At 46.4% G+C, this 22,112-nt stretch overlaps 1 long non-coding RNA gene across 1 annotated transcript; it reads left to right on the top strand.

The window, feature by feature from the left end:
* Positions 1-4,092: 4,092 nt before the first annotated feature.
* Positions 4,093-11,814, top strand: LOC143527108 (uncharacterized). Its single transcript, XR_013134031.1, has 3 exons — positions 4,093-5,351; positions 10,351-10,536; positions 10,713-11,814. It is a non-coding gene; the product is annotated as an uncharacterized LOC143527108 (long non-coding RNA).
* The last annotated feature ends 10,298 nt before the right edge of the window (positions 11,815-22,112 follow it).

Genomic DNA, 22,112 nt, shown 5'->3' with positions numbered 1-22,112 from the left:
CTAATTTTCAGTCTCCGCCAGGTAATTTGGAGGAAGGGTATCACCATGAGCCTATCCATGCATGGAACGATGTTATTCTCGCTCTCTGTCTCTCTCTCTTTCTCTCTCCCTTTTTCTCTCTCTCTCCCTCTCTTTCTCTCATTCCTTAGCATCTGGTGTGGTGGGGAAAGAATCGAAAAGGCTGTGAATGCACGTGGACAGTGAGGACAAGCGCAGAGGTGCTAGTGCTCTAGCGCGTTTTGACACACAATGTTTTTGTGTCTTGACACGATCATATGACTCTGCGCCGCTGGGCTCAAGAACCTGGTTGCATGTTGACGTTCGGTTCCAGGTGGCTGACTCCATCTTGCTGCCTGTGCAGTTTGCCTACAGTCCCCTGCCATGTTACTAAAAACTAAACCCACCTTGTACCTACAATCACCAGCCACATTTTTAGAGGCACCGTTCATGTTAAGTGTACCATCATAGGCCCTGACCTGTCTGTTGATACACACATATAATCATCCTCGCTCCGCCCTGTTGAGCCATTTCTGACTACCTGATGAATGGCTAGAAGTAGTGATTTAACTCACCTGGCTCTAATATTAGCAAGCTGCTTTAGCCCTTGATTAACTGGATCAAGTGTGTTAGATTAGGGTTGAAACTTAACTCTGCACGGTAACAGATCTCCAGGAGTGGGTCTGGGCATACCTGCTCTGAACCACGTAAATATGGGAAAACAGAGAACACGTCGTCTGTCAGAGGCCTCCAATAAATCAAGACCTTTTCATTTCAGTCGTTCAGAACCACAGAGGTTTCTTCTCATCCTTATGCCTCTCACAGCCAGTGTACACATGCCTCATAGTAATGAAGTTAAGCATATCGTTTTAGCGCAGGATAAATCCCAAAATACTGTACTTTCAACACGGATGCTCTGCTGTTCACCTTCCTCTGACTCTACAACAGTCGGTCTCTGACGGCAGGACCACTGCTGGCTGCGTATGAGATGGCAAAGCCGCTCTCACTCAACCCGGGAGCGAAACTGGCAAATGAGCAAAAGTCCAGCAGCGCTTAGATGCCCCCACACCTGCGCAACATCCACCTCATAGCACCTCCACCCGAGCATCACTGCCATGCTCTGAACGATCTGCCGCCAAGTTAATATCCGGTCAGCAGCGGCCTATTGGTCAGGAACCAATCTGCACTCAATATGGCAGAGGGCAGCCGGTAAACCCCATGCCAGCCGATGAGTTGTAACGTAGCCGCGCTCATATAAAAACTCCCCGAGATGTAGGTGTACCTAATAAAGTTGTAGGTGCAGTGTAGGTGTTTTTAATAAAGTGAGCGGTGTGTGTGTGTGTGTGTGTGTGTGTGTGTGTGTGTGTGTGTGTGTGTGTGTGGGGCTAGCAGCCTGCAAACTGTCACGCAGCCAAGTGTATTCTCTAAAGCCGTTCACAGCTGGCAGGTTTATGTGTAATGAAAGCCTACGCCTATACTCTTGTGAGCACTCTGTTTATTTTTATGCCAGCACGCACTGAGAAAAGCACAATTAGGCTTTTTGCTTTGTTTACGAGGCACATCTGGGAGTCCTAATCAGGCATTGCGGCAGTGTAATATGGCTCTTAGGTACCGCGCACACCGAAATTATGTGTTTAAAGAAGCTGTATTCTTTCATATTACAAAAATGTAGAGGTGAAGGACTTTTGCTAAACCGTGCGCAAATGCAGCGCTGTCTTCATGCGTTCCGCTTTATTAATTTATAGAATGTTGATACCGAAAAAAATGTTTAGTTCAAAGAGATGGGATCTGAAATGTGGTGTAGAAAAAAGATTTTTAGAAAGGCAGGCTTTCTAAACGTACAGTTTCTGTCTATCTGGTTTCAATCTGGAGCGTCCTAACGAAACTAACTGATGGGTAAGAAAGCGGAGCCTGCTCTTGATTGAGACAGCAGTGAATCTACAGATTACATTCGACTCGTCCGCTACTCGCACTTTGATCCTTGTTTTCTTTTCTGATTCTCTTTTGCGCTCTTGTCATTCGTGCCTCGCCGCCACATCAAAGCCTGATTGAGCGAACCCTCCCAGTACGTGTCTGCCTTGATTAGAATTCCAAGCTGACATTACACGATGCGCTCCAAATATCACATGCTGTTCATTTGTGTGTTGATAAAACGTAGTCTCCTGGTACCTGACCGTATTTGTAAATGCTATCCTTTTGACATTTCCGAATGCCAGTCAACAATTTCTCTGCACCTAAGTTCTACGTGCTTGGTTCAGGGGGTCTCCCAGTGCACATCTTCCGGGATCTGGCAGTGTCTGTTCACACCCACCGATAAAATTTTAATACCTGGCTCGATTTAAAATGTTTTGCATTTAGCCAAAGCAGCGGAGAATGTAGACTTTTACGATAGTGCTGGAATCACAGGCCGCGCAATCTCGATCGTAGAGTTGCGCTCTTTCGATTTTCAGTCTTCCGAGCGTTTCTTGATGTTAAGATCATAGAGGTATGACGCATGAGATGAAAAGGCTGTTTGATCAAGTCGGTCATTAGGGAATTATCCAATATTTATACATCCAAAAAGATTAGTCTGGAAGACTTTGACACCTGGAGAATACAACAGCATTGCTGTAGTCACATTTTTGTGACGTTTACGTTCAGAACACCATATTTTTTTAGATATAATCGAATAAATCTTACTTCTTTCACAGTGTATAGTCAAACATCTTAGTTCACTCTTAATCGGGTGCTATCATCTTGGTTGTCAATCTGCATAATGTTCCAGACAGAATGCAAGGATAATTGCTATCTGTCCCCGTTGTCAGTGCGAATCTAATTGGCTCTGATGAATTGTCAAGACACGACACGCCAGGACACAGGGGCAGAGCCGAGTAGGGGGAGTTAAAGACACGTGAAAGTATAAATGGTGTATTCAGTTTATTAACATAACAATGACTAAACAGCTCCAGCATTAAAAGGTTATTGTAGGTGGGATTTCTGACTTGTCAAAATTTTAGAAGAAAACTCCTTTCTGCTGGGATTATAGACAATATCCATATATCCACATACGCACAGTGTGTGTACAATAGGCTATAAAATATAATAAAGTTACATCGTGGATCAGTGGCTCAGTTTGATTGGCTTACACTCTGCGAGTTCTGAAGATGAAACAATTTTACATTAAGCTCGTGATATGATGTCACCTCCAGCTGCTCCGCAACGCCATCATCTTGGGAAATGTATCCAACAAATACGGAATAGAAAAATCCACCGATCACTCCGACACTTCTTCTGAAACCTGGCTGGCAAGTCCCGGGGGTGGGACCGGGGACCGGGGCGCGGTGAAGAAGAATGCATTAGAAAGCGCATTCTGAGAAACCCACTGTAGTGATATAAAATGTCCTGCACGCGGAAACCAAGCCACAACGACCAATCTGAAGAGCAGAGATAAAACATGAGGCACCTGACACAAATTTGAAACGAAATCTGCCCGAAATGTACTCTGCATCTTTAAGGCATATTTGCAGATATGTTTGGAAAGAGCGCAATGACAAATCGCACTGAAACCCAAAATTATAATAAGCAAATTGACAGGTACGCAGGTGGCCCCTTGGTTGGTATGACCCTGAAGTTGACCTGCAGAGCCAGGTGAGCAAGGACCAGAGGTGATATAGTGCAGCACGTGAACCTGCACTAACATGATAAATACGCGGCAGAGGTGTCAATTCCAGGTTCAGAAAGTAAAAATCCTCACCAGGATTTTGCTCAAGCTTGCTAGATTTTCTAATTAGTGCAACCATGTAAAATGAGTGGAATCAACAGAATCCAGGAAGCCTGGGCAAAATCCTGGTGAGGACTTTTACTTTCTGAACCTGGAATTGACACCTCTGAACGCGGACAATTAACGGAGGTCCGGTGTCATTTTATCATAGTCTGGTGAACGTTCATTTGCTCTGGCAAAAAAAATAGTTTCTGAAGAAAGGGGAAGTTACCGCGGAACTAGGATTTCCTGCCACTGTACCACAACTGATCAGGATAGGGGTTTAATCAATATCCGAAAGATCCGATCTTGCTCTTCGAGCCTGACATATTACACACGCTCGAAGGCGTTTAAGCATCCAATTGGTCACTGTCACTAGTGGTGGGAGATGAAACAGCAGGCGTCTCACAACACTATCGATTTATCTGCATCCTCTTTGTTTCTGTAGGCAAAATAAGCTTTGAAAACTAATAATGTTGGGACGCTTTTGGTGCCACCTGTCAGCCAGTTTCTGAACGTTCATGTTATTATGCCAGAATTTATGTTCAGAAACAAATAAAAGAAATCCAACAGTAACAGGCGGCTGTGCAATTTCCTTCTTAAGCGGCACAGTTCATCAACTGCTCAGTTCCTCAAAATGCCTGTTCAGAGAAAGTTTTCAGTGTCAAATGGAGGATCATTTAGCGGCAGCTAAACGGCTGTCACTGCTGTGGTAGACTTCAGAAGGGAAGGTCACTGCAGACGGCTTATTTACCGCAGCTCCTCGCTTTTCTCAAGGGCACAGTCAGCTCTGTCTTAACACACTACAAACGACACAAGTACACAAATCTGAAGGCGCTCGTGAACTTTCAGACGCTACTAATCCTTAGTCTGTGTAGATATCATCAAAAGCTGCTAGAAACAATAATGTCTGTTCAAGGTCAGATTCCACATGTCATTGCAGCTGTCACATATACGTTTGAAAAGAAACAAACAAAAACACTTGTCAGTCTTGTCATTATTCAGTGACACTCATTGAACCACGAGTGCAATGACAATAAGGCAGAAGTAGCAACTTGTTCTTTACAAATCCTTAAATCAGACTTCTTTAAACTTACTGAGTTGAGACTAGTTCGTTATGCATTTAACAGGGTTTTATGTATGAAGGCATCCCTTAACCCCAACACCTCACGAACACTGTGGCATCAGGGTCCACATGCTACAGAACACGATGTTAACGCTTTGCACTTTTTTAACATTCTAAAGGGGTTCTACAGCTCAACATCAATTTATTCGGCTTTCTGTCTTCGAGTTTAGGATACAAATGATGGTTTCTTTGGGGGATTCCGTAACAGTTCCGTAATGTTATTGCTATATATTGTTATATATTGTACATAACAATATTAACTAGCTAATTTGGTGCAGATTCCATTAATCTCCGTAAACCTGCCGAGGCCTACCTCACAACATATATATATGCGCTGAGCACCATTTTTCGCACGGATCGACAGATCACCGGCTGTGACTCTCTCTTCCATTTCTGGTTGGAGCTTCCGGTGTTCAGTGGTCTCCATGCAGACAAGGCTACTATTCTAACACGCTGCTGAAACTTCCAAACTCCATCTGTCTACTGAAGGTATGCTGAACAGTAGAATCCAGCTTAAGGGCATGCAGAGGTGAGCTTGATAAGACCACCCGCTCGACAGAGCACAGAAATTATGCGCATGTCTAATTATTTATAGCATTATCCAGATTAACGCGTGCCTCGGGGGACATTTTCAAACAGGTCGGTCTCTGCTCTAATGTCCTCGCACTAGAAATCATTTATGAGGCTGATCATGGAAGCGCACAAAAACGCTGAGCCCAAACCATCCTCCCGCGTGCTTCCACATTACGTTGTTCATTTAGTTTAAAAAGTGACGTCAAATATGCCTGAGGTCAGTCGACCGTCAAGACCGTTTTGCGTAATGACTGTATGCGGTCATCACTTAACCGCGGCTTGCTCGATAACGGCTTCTAAAGCTCGTCTCGATCTCCAGACCACGTTTTGACCGAGAAATGTCAGTGGTCAGTTGTTAAAATGTGTCTGTGCAAATGTTCATAATTACACCCATTCCCTCCCTTTGGTCTTCCGTTTAAGACAGTGTGGTATTACGACTCTAGTATTTCTTTGGCATATAGGCTATCAATGAAAGTGTAGATAAAGTGGCTTTACATCGAGGCACAATTACTACTTAAAACGGAGTCATTTTGAGACAGGTCGTTTGATATAACTTTGTAATTTGATCAGACCCTATATAACAATGTTAAATACAAACGTTATATTTCTTCAGGTGAATGTGACATTTGACATTTTGTCCAACTTGGTTCTATTTCTCAGCAAAGTTGTCACATATTGGCTGCAGAAGTCAGCGTGATTGCTGTAGCCCATTTTCTTCAATAGCTCAGCCTGGGGATGAAGTGGGTGTTCTGTGCATTACACCTCTTCTCTTCCCTTGTTTCCCCCACTCATGAATTTCCAAGCATATGTATCTCTTACCCTGAAGCCATTTAGAGCCACTGCTCTGAGCACACATGCTGCCTGCCTGGATTGAATCGAATAGCATATAGAATTCAGTCCAATCTAAGTTTATTCTTTCCCATGTCATCCTCTGTCTCCCATTCTTTTGAGTGAGTAACTGCTGCTTCTCACACTACCAGACATGGGATGGGGTAAAATCGGCCTTCATGGCTGCTTGCTTTCTTGTTGTTATGGCAATTCGGTTAGCGGGATCGCATGCGTCGGTGTTTATGTGTATGTGAGATGTATGTCCAACAGGACGGCTCCTTCTGCCCTTTGCCGGGGAACCTGGTGATGCTGACAGTCAGCCTACAAGGGTTAGAAGTTGTTGTGAAATCACAATGAGGCTGCTCTCGAAGAAAACAGGCCAGTGTGAAAGCAGGGACTCTCCCCTGTGTAGCACAGCATAATAAAATCCGGGGGTCGATCCATATGGAAATGTGTTCTCTCCTTAGAACTAATCCGAGTTATTCATGAAGGCCCAGGGAAGCCTTGATTTGTTCTTAGATATGTATATTTATGTGTATGTTAATGGAAGGTCAGATAGGGTGATAAACAGGAACTCATTGTGGATGGATCAAAGGAGGTTTTTTCATATTCCTTATCACGTTGAGCTTCTGTGTCTTTGCTGACGCATCAAATAAGGACCCATCCATTAAAAATGCTGCTACCAGGTTGTGATATAAGGGTCATTTGTGCGTTGCATTACAAGCACTGGGTTGAGAGGAAACTTGTTTTATTTGACTAATGATTCCCTGCTACCTCTGTCTTTTCTCTCCTCTCTTCCTCTCCCTCTTTTTCTCTCCCTCTTTTCCTCTCTTCCTCTACTCAGTTGGACTTTTCTACCCACCCTGCCACTCTATCTTTGTGCCCCCCCCACCTCTTAGTCCCTGCCGATCATTTTCCCTGGTGCTCCATGCTCGAGTTTTGTCATGACAATCTTTAATTAAGTTTCACGGCTCGGGAGATTTCCTGCCCGCTCACGTTCCCAGCTGAAGGATCATCGCCTTCCTCTTCTCAACCCTCCTCTACCTCTGCGCCCGCCCTCCTCTCTGTGGTCACAGATTGGCATATGGCATTTGTCTCCCAGCTGTCTAAGAAGATTGCCTGCTTCCCCACACTCGTCCCAGCTCGGCTTGGGCCCGGAACAGCCGGCCCTCCTGGTCCGGAGCTTCTGCCGTGTCCGACCCGGAAAACTCGATTTCTCCCAGGCTACCCGTTCGTCGGCTCCTTCTCGAGGCTCCCATGGAGATGGTTGCCGGCGGCGCCGCGAGGGGATTTTGCGGAGCCCGGCTCGCAAATTTGACAGTCCATAGAGGCGGGTGGTGTGGGTGGAGCTGGCGTGGCGAACATGCTGGGATCCCAGTCACAAACTCCCACAGCCTACCGGAGCAGTCGGAGATTACAAAACAGTGCGGTGGTGCGGAGGTGACCCTGACACTTGATTTACTTCCAGTGTTTCTAGACACAGCACTAAGAAATCTGGCAAAAATCTACAAATGGGACCATTTTTCCATTGTACTAAAGATAAAAAATGTATATCTCACTGACACAGACTTCCAAAACGATTGCAGACACACCTATAATCCAGGTTGACTTGAAAACGTAGTATAATATAGTATTCTTAATATCATCATAATGTATAGAGTAGCAGTCAGCTATTAAAAAATGACTTGGCACCATTTATCCTCTCGTATAGATTATTACAACAGTCTCCTAGCTGGATGTTCTGGTAAATCGATAAACAAACTCCAGCTGGTTCAGAACGCAGCAGCGCGAGTTTTAACAAAAACTAAAAAGTTTGATCACATTAGTCCCGTACTATCGTCATTACACTGGCTGCCAATTAGATTCCGTATTGACTATAAAATACTTTTATTAACATATAAAACGCTGCATGGCTTAGCTCCAGACTATCTTAGTGAACTTATTGAACAATATAACCCAGCGCGTTCACTTCGCTCGCAGGACGCAGGGTTATTAACTGTTCCTAGGATCAAAAAGATCACAGCAGGTGGAAGAGCCTTTTCTTCTAAAGCTCCACAATTGTGGAATAATCTTCCTGCCTCTATTCTGGACTCAGACACAGTCTCAATGTTTAAAACTCGATTAAAGACTCATCTGTTTAGTTTGGCCTTTGATTAATCTGTTACATATTTACTACATCTCGTATCTTTTCTCCGAGGTTCACCTGGAGAGTAACATTGCAGTCGGAGCCTACTATACCAGCATCGCTGCTCCGACACGGAATGAAAGCCTGGCATTCATCAACAGACATTTACAGTGACAATATCATAACCCAGAACTTTCATTTTTACCTTTACTTAGTCTGATTGTGTGATTTGTGTGACTTGTGTATTTGTCTGTATTTTGTGTAATTTGTGTGTTAACGGGCCGCCCAATGGAGGATGGGTTCCCTTTTGAGTCTTGGTTCTCCCGAGGTTTTTTCCTATTCCCCACCATCATAGGGAGTTTTTCCTCGCCACTGTCGCCTTTGGCTTGCTCATTAGGGTTCTGGACCCATAGTATTGTTAACCTTTTAAATCTTGTAAAGCGCTTTGTGACAACATGTGTTGTGAAAACTTTGATTGATTGATTGATTGATTGATTGATTTTATCACCCTCCTATTAAACTCAGAAGGTACTAGAGTAGTGAAGCTTTAAAAAAACTGCCAAGCAGTAAGTATTCAAATATAACCTAAAATCTGGTTTAAAAAAATAAACAAACAAAAGCCACAACCAAAACAATGCTAGTAATCTTGCTGAATTCCATGCACCACCAGGTGTGTTAGCGGGGGGTGACAGGTGTGTGGTCATGAACTGCTATTTTAAACCTCCTCTCTCTGTTTACAAGCAGCTTTAACACTGCTGCGTGCTCAGTGGTAACGCTGGAAGAGCTGGCTAAGTGCAAATGGGTGAGACAGGGTGGGGTTATGAGGGGGTGGGGGTTGTGAGGGAGTGGGGGTTGTGAGGGTGGGGGTTATGACGGAGTTTGGGTTGTGAGGGTGGGGTTGTGAAGGGGTGGGGGTTGTGAGAGTGGGGTTATGAGGGGATGGGGGTTGTGAGGGTGGGGTTTTGAGGGGGTTGGGGTTTTGAGGCGGTAGGGTTTGTGAGGGTGGGGGTTATGACGAAGTGGGGGTCGTGAGGGTGGGGGGCAACCAACTGGCTTGCCACATTTCAGATTGATTAGATCTACATCAGGAAATTAGATGAACGGCACTGAGTCCACTGCTCTGGTTCAGGGCCACAGGGATTTGATTTTACGCAGACATGTTGCCCACGCACTGCATATTTCTGCCATTAACTGTTTGGAATGCGGGCATCGTAGTCTGTTGCAGCTTTGAATCGGGGACCTTGAAAGGATGGGTTCCTTCTATTTACCATTTGATTTCAGAAAAGCACTGGCGAAGTGTAATGGGCAGTTTCTAAGTTGCCATATTCTGGTTGTATAATTCTAAACAATCACAAGAACACTGGTGTTGCAGAGTTACTAAGGACATTCAGCCCTAAAACTGTTCGGTACTTTGTACTTTTAAGACATTTGTTGATGTGATATTTATTTAACTAACAACAAACAAACTAGTGGGCTGAATAAAAGACAGCCACACTCACCCTGTTATTGTACTAGAACATACTAGAACATAGTACTGTTACTGTATAGAAACACTTAACCCACACTCACCCTGTTACTGTACTAGAACATACTAGAACAGGGGTACTCAACTGGCAGACCGCAGTCCGGATCCGGACCTGAACGCAGTCCTGTCTGGATCCAATCTCATTCCTGATTAACTGGATACGGACCAAAAAAAAAAACTGGAGCATTTATTTCAGGGCTATTGAAAAAACACTCCGTCACGAGCGAGTGTTACGTTTGCCACCCCCACTCAACCACGTACGTTCGCCAACTTACGTTGTCCACAGGCATAATGTTTAACATAAGGGACAGGAAGTTTTTAGTTGCTCCTGCAGCCGTCGCGGTGGTAGGCTCCTCCGAGCTCGCCTGGCCGTCTCATTACATGCATCTGAACGGGATAAACATGGTGAAGGTGTTTTTGTTTTGTCTTGCCTCCAGCTCAAACAGCTAAACGAGACGGCCTGGTCAGGCCGGCTCAGACGACGTCTCACAAGGCGGTTGACTTGATACATTAACGGCAAATGCAGCTGGCCCCTGGCGGGAATGGCCAGCGAAAACACCTGGAGGGCTGGAGTTGTCTCGGAATCGGGCCAGGTGGCTGGAGTCGTCTCGGAGTCGGGCCAGGTGTTTTGTTAGCTCATTCTTTGTATTTCATTGTTCTGCAAAATTCAAATTTCCTATTTTTTTGTTTGTTTTTTGCTGTCGTGGTCATTGGTACAGTTCTTCTGGAATTGAAGATGTTGTTCCAGTGCAGTTACAGGCCAAGGTAGTTCAGGAAACCAATCCGTTATATTTTACAGATGCTCCAGTGCTCCCACAGGTGTGGGTTGCAATCTCTAGACCATGGGCAGACTAGTTACATTACTACTGTGTTGACCCAGATAGGATCCCCTGATGCCTGTTAGCCCCGCCAGACTCGCGGGCAGAGATAAAATAGGAAGGTCAGGTGGAGGGTGGCTTGGAGGAAATAGTCTGACAGCAATTTTAAAAAAGCTTCCTGTTCTCCACCTGGTTCTCCGTCAGAAACACCACCTACTCCACCTGTGTCCACACTTGTGCACGATCTTCCATACCTCAGCCAACGTGTCTCTTTATCTCTGGACATCGAGTGTTGTGTCTAAACACGCTCCACCCTCACAGCGGCCGTAAACCTGCATAATACATTCTCATTTACCCACTTTGCTGTTTTTGAGTGTTGAGTCTGAATATTTGCCTTCTACAGTCACCATACACGGTGCGTTTTGGTTGGACCATACTTTATAGGTTCTGCCTCCTCGCATGCCACAATTGGTCGATCTGATGGCTTTGCCCCTTTATTTATGTATTTTTTGCAATGCCTATTTTTTCTATGTACTGCCTACATGTGACAAAATACTTTGAGAAGAATAACGTCTCCTCATGCCTACACATCACCACCTCCAATCATGTTATTAATTTTTAGGGCTATTAAAACTGAAATTAAAGACAAATCTGACAGAATTATAGATGTGAGGTTTCTATAATTCTGCAAGAGTTTGTGTGTAAAACTGTATTACATGTAGATTGCACATTTAGCGTTTTTTACCTTTTTACTTAGCGTTTACCTAAAACAAATTTTAAATGTGTAACAAAAAAAAAGTTTTAGTCTTTAACATTTTCTTTATTTGTAAGGATTGGAACAACTGTACAGAGAGGAGAATGATTATCTGGCCATATTGGCTCTGAAAGCAATTTAAAGTATTTTATTGGTCCTGTAAGTAAATAAATTGGTTATAAGTAGCTATGTATACATGAACCCCAGCATCTTTTGAAAACCAAAATAAATATATGGTCACCCTACATAACACCAGTTTTTATTCATTTATAAATAAATAAGTGATATTTTTGTGCAGGCTTGTAGAGATTATTCAGTGAAGTCCTTAGCACATGTCTAATTACAAGCTACATTTAAGGACATAGTGTTCACAGATGTACACTGTTAAGCATACTTGGGTACACTATTTAAAGTTCATGGCATATGGCATAAGATATGCAGATATGCTCAAGTGTCAAACTCCATGCTTTACAACTTGGCAATATTTTTGATCACTCCCTTGAAGTATGTATGAAAGTTTGTCATTTATTGCTGAAATTAGATACAGTTTTAGGAGTATTTTCTGTCCTTGTTTACTGTTTTTAGTTCTTACAATATTTAGATGTATTTTCTGTAAATGTATAAATGTAAATTTATGTAAATGTATTTAAATTTATGAACTGTCCTAGTCTGCTGATCTGTCTTTAAAGATTTCGGTCACTTGAAAACAATTGAACACAACTGAATTAATTTTAAAAAGGGAATTCTGACTAGCTTAAAGTTTTGTGAGAAGCAAAAATAAACAAGATCATAGTGTGGAGTTATCATTAAAACAATGCCACCATGCACTATGAAACTGAGCCAAATGGTAGATGTGGATGAGAGGCACTTGATGTACTCCTCAGACACACTTTGCTCCTCCTCTCCCAGTCCCCCTTTCACACAGAACCATCTGGGCCCTTACGTCCAAACAGCTCTCCGATTCTCTGGGAAGCCGAATCCTTGAGCTTACAGATCCAGATCTTGAGGAGGGTGCGGCGAGGGGGTGGCGGGGAGGTGGCATGTGTTTTCAGCACTGGGCCGTTCACATGTATCGTGTTTATTTACACCAAGTCCCACCTCAACATCTTTTTTTGGTTAAAAAACCCTGAGGGATGAGATCAACTGATTGTGTTCAGCAACATTCATACTTATAGCTGAGAACCTCAGGAGGTCATTGGAGAGAAAGGAAGGTTTCCTGTACGTCCATGGCGATTGTGCCGTTGTGGTTAATGGGGACTCATTTGCCCACATCTGGTTGGTCTGTCAATCTTCTTGGTCCCAAAGGAAATGGACAGTTCTGTTGTTCTCTTTTTCTTACAACCAGAAAGTGAGCAGTCACAGTCTGAGCAAACAGTGCTGTTGGTGCTGCGTGTTGGCTGGGTCCAGTCAGAGATAAGAGTTCTGGAGTTTGTTGCAATCTTTGAGAACAGCAGCAGGTAGCAGAAAATCCCTGCAGACTCTGCGGTTCCGCCTTGAGAATATTAAAGTGCTTCATCTGAAGGGATTAGCCATGCAGGACTGCCATGGTGAGCACATGTGTGCGTGCATCTTCGTTTCCAGCAGCCTGTTTCTTCTTTCGTGGGGGGGAGGGGGCAGGGGGCTCAACCACCGCCCAGTGCGTGTGTTCTTGCCTCCTGGCCCGCGTGACCCCTCCACAGAGCTAATCAAACCGGACTGATGTCCGATCCCGGCCGTTTTTCCATTTTCGAGTATCTCGCGGTCGGCCGTTGCAGACCTGCGTGCTGATTCGAGCCTGCCGGGGGTCAAACCTGCAACTCCTCACCTACTGGCGTTGCGCTCAGATGACACAGAGAGGAGCGGTGCGTGTGCCGGGGAGGGGGGGGGGGGGGGGGGTACACGAACTAGACCATATATTCAACTGCCCCCGCTCCCGCACCTCCCCCCACCCCCCAGTGTCTTCTGCACCTCTGGCGGTAGTGGGAGAAGTAATAAACCCTCAGATAAGGCGAGGACAGTCTCTCCTTTCTCCTCTCCTCCTATTATCACCTCCTGTGCCCTCCTGGGGCTCCCCGCTGAACAAACTTGTCATGAATCATTTGGGCTATGCGCGGCTGTTCCACCAGCCGCCCATCCTCCATCCTCTTACCCTGTTCTGTCTGCCAGGAGCAGAGGGTGGAGGGAAGGCTCTATTTAATCCACTCGTTTTTTGCAATTTTGATCAGTTAGCGGCTGTATTGCTGCTGTAAATAATGCATCTGCTTTGCGCACCTTGCAGCAGTCACCTCCAGGGTCAATGGGAATGATTTTGAAAGCCTTTAAGTGAAGACAGAGACAGCTCAGAAATGGCCAGTGGCCATGCTTAAATTGGTCATGGTTTGCTAGGCCAGACAGACATGACTAAATAATTTAAATGATTAAAAAAAGGGGGTGGGGGGGGTGTTATATTCTTTAACATGCATCCTGAAGAAAGCCCATTAGGTAGAAACAGACTGTCGGTCTGCTCATTCAAATGCCATTCATTCTGTCTTTTGAAAAAGAGATGTATATCAAATTAGGGAATGTGACACTAAACTGGGCCTTAGCCTAGGTAGTTTGCAGGATCGCTCCCCTCTGAGCGATGCACCATTCACCTGTAGGAGACATCAGCTCGGTTCACATTGCTGCATGCTTCACTTCTGGGACTCTTTGCCGGCACCAGGGCAAACGGCACCTGGTGCTCTGATTCTCTTCCCCACAGCCGCTACCCACTGCAGGATATATGACCCCACCGCTCCACCACGACCTCGCCTACGCCCGCTCAGAAAGCCGCGCCGTCCGGCTCCTTGAGGGCCAAGTGCCCGTCCACCTGCTCCTGTTTCTTGAGACTGCTGCGTCGCAGCTCTGAATCTTCATCGGAGATGTCGCCAGGGTGCACGAGAAGTGGAGGACGTCCACAGATGGTCGGCCACTTGGCGAGTCCACGGGCAAGGGGCTACACACCTGTGATTGGTCGGGCCGTGATTGGTTCGGCCATTCAGAGGTGGCTGATGCCTCCTCCCTTCCAGAGCAGGTTCCAGCTCTCTCACCATCCTGAGCTAACTTGTTGAGTTGTTGTTACCTGACACAGGACTGTTTTGGATTAGACAGCCGTATCAGCGCCGAGCAATTAATTTGCTGATAAAATGTAAAACTGTTTACCTTTTGTTTATGCATATCATTTAATATTTAAATACAGTATATATATATATATGTCTGTGTGTGTGTGTGTGTGTGTGTGTGTGTGTGTGTGTGTGTGTGTGTGTGTGTGTGTGTGTGTGTGTGTGTGTGTGTCTCCCTTTGGCTGATTTTCTTGCTTGGAACACAAGCTCCACATTAAGCTACATTTCCTGTGCTGCTACTCTGTTGGACTTATTTAAATTTCCTGGCACCCCCTATGACTCTATTAGGCCTCGTAAATGAGCTAACAGTCATCAAGACTGAAACACCTCTGCCTGAACCATGTTGACAGGTTATTTCTAGACCAGACACTTATGCCATTTTGCATATTAAATCCTCTTTGGTAAATTTTATTACCATACTGATGTAATCAAAGGATTTTCTGTGTTGTCACCAGATCACTTCCTCACGAACCTCTTTGCTGATTAAGTTGAACGTTTTTGAACATGTGGCGTTGTATTTGGTCCTTTGTAATATCTGAGGCGTGAGTTGTGCACGTTTACCCAGCTGCGTGTGCTCATCTTCACGCCGGTGTTTCCTGCCCGTGTAGAGCACGTGGCAGGACCGCAGTTCAAACAGCAACTGTCTCACTTCTGCACCGGAAACTGCACATTTACTACATGAGCAACCCAGGGGCCTGCGGTTAATTTTTAATTAGGTACTACATACTGAAGATTATTCCTAGTACCCAGGGCATTTGCATGTAAACATGGTAGGCAAGCCAGCAGTTATTTAACTGCTGTCTGGCAAGACAGAGAGAGAGAGGGAGAGAGAGATCTGGAATGACTAAGAAAGGGTAACAAAGAGGTGATCTGATGAGAATACAGTGCTGCAGCCTAAGGTCTGGTACAGGGCAGATGGTGTTTTATGAATATTTATTTGCTTCTTTTATTTATTCCCTCATTTATTAGCTACCCTGTGCTAGTGGTACACCAGCCTTGTCTGAATCAGATGTGCTGGAAGGAGGTGGAGATGAGCCTTCAGCTACTAAGACATTTTGGCTTGGATGTGAAGCCCCCGGTTTACCATCGTGGTCGTGGATTATTGATCTGAAAGGGCATTAATATTTAAAGGCTACAGACAGATGGCCCTTTTCACTTTGTCGGGCGTATCTCGAGTTTGATTACGGTGGCGGGAGAAGGCGGAGTCTGTGTGGAGGGAGGAGTTCCACCACCTGGAGTGGGGAGACGTGCTTCCTGGACCGGTGGGTCCATCTCGCCGTGTCCTCCGCAGACGGTCGGCTGGACGGACCCTCGTAGCCCCTCCTGCAGCACTCATGGCTGCAGTTGGCAAAACGCCGAAACGCACTGGCCTTTCGCCACGGGAAGATGAAGATAATCCTCGTGATGTTCGGCGCTGCTCCATCACACAGTTGTGTGAATGTAGTGCCACTCGTTACATCCCGCATGGCGGAGTAATCTCAGCCGCACCTCAGAGCTCCTGCTCCTACTAAAGAATTAACTAGGGTTTGCACACAGAGCTTCTACATACACAGAGGCCGGTAGAAATCACAAAGTACAACACTGATTACAAAGAGCTGTTCATTATATAAGCTTTTCAGGCCCGATGATTAAGGCCTGTTATTCTGCGCCCCCCAGTCTCTGTTCTCTAAACCGAACCTCCTAATTGGGTAACGCAAACGACTACAATGGGAAGCTTTTCAGATCTCCCTGGGCCAGCCCCTCACCCACCGGGTGTTTTAGTGGAAGTGGATACACCTCTTTACGCCCACTAACCTCCGCACCTCCCCCCCCCTGCTTTCGGGGGTCACGAACTGTCGCTCCATTGTGTCAGGACTTCATTTCCTGTTGCTTTTCAGGGTCGGTGCTTTGCTTTCAGTTTGTGGTTCATCGAGTCTATTAAACCCGAGCCAGACACTGATTAGCTAGGCCTTAGTAACTCCGACAGAGCTCGGTTCCAGCACAGACTCTTTCTGGGTGGTTCTCATCCATCCACTCTCACTCCTCTTTGGGCCACTAACGTCATCTGGAGACACCGTGACAGCCGCTTTGAGCGCTTCGCCTGCAGAGTTGACGTTACTCGCAATCAAAAAAAGCTACGCGCGAGGGGGAGGAGATGCTGGGTTTTTGATGCTGTCCCACACCTCCTTCTTCTCACGCTTCGCCTGGGTCATCCGCGTGTCTGAGTCAGCCATTCTCTTCACGTCTCCCCAAGGCCCTGTGTAACAACTTAAACAAGTACTATTAAGCAGCCTCGTTGGACTGATTCTCATCTATTTTTTTCCATATGGACCTCGAGGTTTCCAGCTTCATCCTGAAGCTTTGCGAATGGCGGTTGTTTTTAGCTAATCTTACATTCAGGCTGTGATAGCTCAGTGTTGTTGTGAAGATTTAGACCCTATGGGAGTGCTACTGTGGAGGGATATAGATAATGTTGTCAGTAATAACCGTTATGATTTCATTTGACTTTTTCGGGGGGGATGAAGTCAGCTGGTTTCTGCATGCTTTGCTGCGTCAGCAAGGCCCTCGGCTAGCGATCGGCGTTGGTCTCTTACTCCCACGTTGCGTCATGGTGCGAAACGCAGAGAGGCGCCGTAGCAAGCGCACGTCTCTCTTTTCTGCGCGAGAGCGACTCGGGAACAGTTTCTGCCCTAGGGACGGCAAGCGTCTGACCCCCTGCGCTGGCTTGCTCACTGGCCCGGGGCGCCGTGGAGTCCCACCTGGACCAGACGGCGTGGGCGCCACCTCGTCGCTCGCTCGCTGCTCGACGTGCGGCATGTTCTGTGCTGCGGTCCATCACTTTGCTTGATACTTTTGTGTATTCTGTGCACATCTGCTGCTGCTATACGGCACATATAGGCTGTCATCTGTTTTATTTGCTTACTGCTTCTGGTAGTGTCATATGTCAGTGCGTTTTGTTGCACACGCTAAGCATGCTTAAATCATGAGGCCAATAAATATACAAGAATACGACAGAAGGTGACACGGGACATATATTTTTGTGGGTTTGTGTGGCCAAAGCTCATCTACTGTTGTTTCATGGCTGGGTTTTCCAGAAACATGGTTCTCACTGCATGCACATTCGATCTGACGTGTGTTATTTTCTAGGACTTGAAGACTGATAAATGTCTTTTTTTGTCATTTTGTACACTTTGTGTATGTTTATTATGACAATAACTTTGAATTGAATTGAAATAACTTAAATTCAGCTATACAGTATTTCTCCAATACAGCTGCCTCATAAATACAGTCACATGGCAGGATGCTGCAGTGGCCTTCAGGGTCACACTGGGTCCTGTCCTGTCGCTGATATCTTGTCACTTTGATTTTATGCTGTTCTTCTATGTCCCGACAGCCAAATGTCAAAATGCAACTAAAAATATCCGTGACCTTATGAGAGTACGTCTGGAACTTAGTTCAGCTGCTGGTGAGTAATTATGGGCAGCTTGATCTGGGTTTTTGTTGTTGATGATGGGGTGTTTTAAAACTTAAGACCGCTTGTGTAGTAAGAGTTTTTCATCCTGTTCTGAGGTCAGTTTTAAAGTTTATCATGTCAGCTATAAAATGAATAATTAAAATGAATGGCTGAAGCGTGTCTCAAATCAGCCCACAGAAAAACACCTTTTGTAGCGACAGCATCCCAAAATGTTTTCTTGGCTCTTTTCCTTGCCTTCATCTTGTTAACAGTGTTGTGGTAATTTGTTCTACCAAGCTTAGCTTGCCTCTCCCTTGAGTAACTAATGTTTGCTGACATTATGAGATTCATGATGGAAATTTTAGCCACTCTCAATGGCAAGAAACCCAGTTTGCCTGTTTCAACTCAAGATAACTTACAAACAAGCCATGGTGGGAGAAATCAATCTTGATGCCGATGGAGTTCTTGTGCCAAGTCTCCAGAATGCTGTTGAAAGGAACGTTTCACCCTAAAAACATTCATTTGTCTAACAATTAAAAAATTGTAACTGTCTGGCCAGAAAGCATCTTTTCCTTGTCCTCACTTAGCAAATTTTGTAGCAACGTAACATAACAAATAACTTTTCTGCATGTACACACACACACACACACACACACACACCTTGGCCACCAATACCTCTGCCAGACCGCGGTGTCGTTTATTGTTGAACCTGGAGATCCATCCGCTTCCCGAATGTCACTTTCCCATCCATCTTCCTTCACCTCAAATTGCCTGTCGTCGCTGTCACGTCCACCAAACAAGGCCCCAGTTTCCTAGCAACACCTGTCTGCGCAACAGACGGGGAACAGGTGGGGAGGGCCGTGTCCGTCCCTGCACCCCCAGGTCCGTTTAGGCGATTTCCGTCCACTCGGCCTGACAACTTCCAGCATGCCCGTGTGCTCTCGGGCCAACGGGTCAGAGAAGCAGCTGGAAGGTCCGCAAACCCACATGCACCAAACCAATAGGGGATTTTTCGACTGCCGAGTTTCACGACTGTGTTGTGAAATTGTGTTGTTGATGTGCAGTAATAAATGTGCCTCCCAGTGAATTTCCAGCAAACTTGACCCAGGGCATTTTCATTTTGTTTCCTTGTAGGGACAGCATTCCATACCCGCCCGGTCCTGTCCATACCCACTTAGTCCTGTCCATACCCACCTGGTCCTGTCCATACTGTCACGGTGAGGCGGCCCCCTACCGGCCGCCTCTGTCCACAGCGGCTGTGTTGTTGTTGTTTTGTGACGTCGTGTACGCCCCTCAGGTGGGCGGAGCCCGTGATCCGTTCCCACCTGATGGTCGTTTGTCTGTCTATATATGCCTTGTCTTTGTACCAGTTGACCGCTGGTCATTATATCCTTAATTCGGATCTATTGCACGGGTTTTAGGTTTGCACACTTTATATTAAACCACCCTTTTTCCCTGAGACTTGGCGTGATCGCTTCCTTTTTGTTGCTCACACCTGCCCGTCACAGAATGACCAGCCACCCTTCGGAAGCCGCCGAGTCTCTTTTTCTTTCTCCTTCGTTCGTGGTCATGTCTCGTGGTAAGTGTTTGTCTGCGTAGTGTTTTGTTTGAAGAGCTCCGCCGTGCTTTTGTGTTTTGTGTGTGTGTGTAGCACGGCGAGGACCAGGGCAGTCTGCCCTGAGAAAGCTCTTCGGGTCTGTTGTCAGTTTGTGTGAAGAGTTCCGCCGTGTTTTCGTGTTGTGTCCGTGGCACGGCGAAGACCAGGAATGTCTTCCTGGCGATAACTCTTCGTGTTGTTGTGAATGTGTGTATGCGTGAACGGACGTGTCGATCGATATGCGCGCTCGTTGTGTTATATGTTACATGTGGTGTGTGACGCTGGTGCCGCTCCTCACCGTCGCCTCGCTCCCCTGTTGTCTTGTGTTTCATGTGGGGAGCGACTGCGGACGTGAGCGGCGCGTCACTGTGTCTGTTTATGGAGAGCGCGCGTTTGTGGGTCCCGTCTGTTTGTGTGTACGCCGTTTTTTGTTTGCTTGTCTAGTCTTTGCGTGTGTGTTGTGTCCTAACGTGTTGTCTAATGTTTGCGTGTAATTCCACGCATGCTCCTCCCCCTGAATGTGTGTTTGGGGGGGGGACCGGCTGTGGTCCCGTGCCATGGGGTGTGGCACGGAGGGCGTCTCTCCCAAGGGAGGCCCTGAATAGGGTAAGGCGCGTTTGTGTTTTGTGTTTGTATGTGTGTGTGTGTGTGTGTGTGTGTGAGGGTGTGTTCTTTGTGCAGGTGCTTCTCCTTGGCAGTGTTCCTGGACCTTGTGGGGGTCTCCACCTGGCAGGAGCCCCCTTGTGTTGTGGGGTGACCGGAGCCCGGTCGTGAAGAGCCCCTCCCTAGAGGGCTGGGGCCCCCGGATGTTTGGGGACCATGGGGCTCCGGTCTGAAAAGCTCCTGCTGGGGATGGAGATCCTCCCTCCTGCCCGGGGTGACCAGGAGGCCCTTGGGGCTGCTCCCTAGCCCGCGTCGGGGGTGCTCTGGGCCTCGGTCTCTGGCGCTCCTGGGTTGGGTGGAGGAGTCCACCTTGAGATGAGAGGCCCCGGGAGGGGTTGGCTCCCCAGGAGGCTGGGGTGACCCCTAGCAGAAGGCAGGGGTCAGCTCTGGGAGGAGGTAGGTCCAGGAGGTGAAGTAGCCACGCCTTGGAGAGGTAGCCTGCACACCCACACACACACAAGGGACGAGAGAGGAGCCGTAGCCCCTCGTCTTCACACCCATGGGGCTTACCAGCTGAATGCCGGTTAGGGCGTGAGGGCCCTGTGACCGACTGGGTCGTGGTTTTGTGTTGTTAACGGCCCGGTCGGTCCAGGGTCCCGCCCAGGGAGGTGAGCTGACTAATGTTATGTGTTTTGTGTTTCAGCTCGTGGACTGCAGGAGGTGTGTCCCTGCCTGTCCTTGCCTTTCTGCCCCTTCGTGTTGTTGTGCAGCCGCTGTGTGCCACACACCCAGTGGAGGGGAGTGCGGCTTGGTGGGGGGGTCTGTCACGGTGAGGCGGCCCCCTACCGGCCGCCTCTGTCCACAGCGGCTGTGTTGTTGTTGTTTTGTGACGTCGTGTACGCCCCTCAGGTGGGCGGAGCCCGTGATCCGTTCCCACCTGATGGTCGTTTGTCTGTCTATATATGCCTTGTCTTTGTACCAGTTGACCGCTGGTCATTATATCCTTAATTCGGATCTATTGCACGGGTTTTAGGTTTGCACACTTTATATTAAACCACCCTTTTTCCCTGAGACTTGGCGTGATCGCTTCCTTTTTGTTGCTCACACCTGCCCGTCACACATACTGGCCCAGTCCTGTCCATACCCATCCAGTCCTGTCCATACACACCCGGTTCTGTCCATACCTGTATGTTCAAACCATGCTGCTCTGGAGACTTCACACTTGACTCTTGAACATTTATTTTATACCTCTTGTTTTAGGAATGGATTAAAAACCTCTTAAGAGTCCTTTTCTGGTACACTGTGACTTGAGTTAATGGTGACCAAATGGCTCATAGGCAAGTTGTTATTGTTCTCAATTTGTTGTGTGTAGTAAATATGCAAATGAGCAGTGTTGCACCCATAATGCACTGCTGACGAAATCCAATGCCAAACAGTTCTATATGTTGTGAATTCATTGCTCCTGCACAAAAGTGGAATATTTTTCCTGTGCCCTTTTCCTGTTGCCATTGCAATTGACATAGATTGCAGTTTCTCTGCATCACAGGCTGCATGCGTGATGGTAGACACATGATTAAATTTCATGAAAGATTCCTTTTAAAAGCTTTTTCGGACACTCTGAGTGCCTACACCATAGATCTTCATAATTACGAGCTATTATGTGAAGTCATTGGTGAGCTATCAAGTGTAAAATTATGTGTGAAAGTACATCATGTTCAAGAGGCCATGGTTGCAAGTGTTAATGTTCCTGAGAAACAATTATGTATATATTTGACAACATTATCTTTTTCTCGTAGCGATAAGACAATAATAATATAAATTTCTAAGTGTCATAGCAAACAAATCCGAAAAACATACGAACGTCATACGTTGAAT

This window comes from Brachyhypopomus gauderio, chromosome 1, assembly GCF_052324685.1.
Source record: "Brachyhypopomus gauderio isolate BG-103 chromosome 1, BGAUD_0.2, whole genome shotgun sequence".
NCBI lineage: Eukaryota > Metazoa > Chordata > Actinopteri > Gymnotiformes > Hypopomidae > Brachyhypopomus > Brachyhypopomus gauderio.
The sequence above is the reverse complement of the archived record's forward strand: the minus strand, read 5'-3'. Positions and strand labels throughout refer to the sequence as shown.